Here is a 2,585-nt window from a genome sequence, read left to right on the forward strand (position 1 = left end):
ATGTACTTTACCCTATCTACATTGTAACAAAAATCATCATAGTTTCGAGTTTCCATTGAAAACACTTTGTTTCTTCTTTTTCCAAATAACTTCATTCTCTATTTCAAGAAGATGATCTTTCATCTATGCACAAAACATCATTAATACAATAGACATGTCAATATATCTCCACACATCTTCCGTTAACATACATACTGATGTTTCTGGTGTTTCACCAAGATAATAACACTATAAAATTTTTGTAAATCCAATAAAGAAATATCTGCCTACTGAATGTGCTATAATAAAATACAACATATCAGATGATACTTCAATAAAAGCACTCATACAAATTATGTTTCAATTATCAAATCATTTCAGAGGATATTAATATTACTTAAATAGGAAAAATCCACACAGAGAATAAATATATTCTTTTATTAATAAGTACATGTATTAAGTGGAAATATGGTAGATCAGAATGGAAATTTTATAGTCAAAATTATATCATTGCCTGTTCGGTTAATGGACGGCAGTGAAATGATGTTTGGCATCAACCACTACCCGAGGAGAATTTAACATTAAGATAATCTGCCTTATGAATTATTTCATTTGCAACATGTTAAACCTGTCAGTTGCTTGAAGAACTGCTATATATAGTGGCTGATTTACTCAATGTCGTTGTTTCGCTTTTTTTCGCCGTGAATATGCAAACATAAGAGTGTACAACAAAGTCCATGTTATTGCCGTGGCCAAAACAAAAAACGTCATCGTGTAAATCAGCCCATATAGATGTGTAAGACGTGTACGAAAAATATGACGTGTGTAATAATATATTTGGAATATTTGAAAATATCTTTATAGTAATTTTTCTTATATACTAGTATCAATTTTGCCGTTTAATAGAAATTATTATTCCTGAGAAGAGAGTGAGCGAATGAACCGAAATTTTGCACACCCTTTAATTGCTTTAATACAAATCCTAAAAACAAATTGTTTCCCGTAATGTCAGAAAATCCTCAGTGGTGTTAATTTTCTTTTCCTATTCAGTCCATTAACAGTTTTCTTTAAAAACTATCAAGACTTGATCTGGCGACATAAGACAGTGAGCGCGTTAAGTCAGGGAGAATATTAGCTTTTAATCAATCGTTATTTGCATGTTTAGATCCATTATCTGTCACAAAAATAAACGATAGTGCATTATCATTTCTGCTTTAAACTAAGTAGGTCACACGAACATGAAATGTTTCAGTGATATTTTTCTCGCATGCAAGTGTTTTGATTTATTGATAAAACCTGTTAAAAGAGGAAGTTGTACAGATTTTCTGCATTCCATTTGCAGCTGGGACTTGTGTCACGTAAAAAATTTCTGAAATAAACTTTTCTTTACTTTGATAAAGATAAAGTTATTTAGTGTCTAAAGCAATATCTAATGAAATATTTGTTGAAAGTTTGATAATGGTAAATGTATGTGCTTTTCTTAATCTTATGAAGACTTGTTAAATTGAATGCCTCTCTCATTTAACACGGATGACTATTGCACGGAACAATGTATTTTGTTTCCATTTTAAAGAGGGTATTTACCGTTTACTTATATTTGCCCGCCATTCGCTCTAATGAAAATGTTCGTTAAGTTATATCTCTTTATTCGTCGTATCATTTGCTTACCAATTTGCTTTTAATTACATTACTATGTTCTTCAAATTAAACAAGCTATCAAGTGTCTGCTCATGCTTTAATCAAATTCTGACATCTACACTCTAGGTATATTTGTTGACTTCAATATGATTATAACAATGACACTAGGTCATCGTGCTGTATGTCATTTCGGAGCTAATGCTCTATTCTTGTGACTGTAATCAATAGATTGTAGCAGAAATGGTCTGTAAAGTGATCTTGTTTACATACTAATGTTCTGAGATGCATCATTAACTGGTACTCTATTTTTTACGTCTGTCTTATGGGTTAATATGTGAACATTATTAAAAGAGGACATGTAAGATTGAGAGATGGACATAACTTCTTTTGGCATTTGAATACACCCATGCGACCATTCCTGACCAAGATCAGTCGGCACATTCGTGTTGTGTGATATTACACTGAAGTGTTTGCTATTTAAAGTCAAACTTTCGTTTCAAATTTTAACGAAGTTTGTGTTTTTTATCCTTTTAACTATACAAGTTAATTAAAGCCTTTAAACTAAACAAGTTAAATAAACTTTGTTGTGACGCACATGCTCAAGTATAAACCAATACATTAACGACATGTTACAGTTGAAGCATTATATTTTGTTTCCGCAATAGTCAATTACAGAGATATTCCATTTTACAAACATATATCGGTAGTCAATCGTATGGTAATAGGAACAACATAACATTTACAAATATCAAACTTAAAACAAATATTTCATTAAATTTTCATTCGAAAAAGTTTTACACCAAGATTTTTCTCAAACAGATTTATATCAGAATAATTGTAAGTGACAAAAGCCCCAGCTACTAATGTAGGAAGAAATCTGTATAAATTCCTCTTTTAACAGTTTTATCAATAAATCCTAACGTTAGCTTTCAAGAAATATATCATTAAATCATTTTATTTGACTTATT

The sequence above is a fragment of the Ruditapes philippinarum genome, unplaced genomic scaffold (assembly GCF_026571515.1).
Source record: "Ruditapes philippinarum isolate M1 unplaced genomic scaffold, ASM2657151v2 ctg6362_1_1_1_1, whole genome shotgun sequence".
NCBI lineage: Eukaryota > Metazoa > Mollusca > Bivalvia > Venerida > Veneridae > Ruditapes > Ruditapes philippinarum.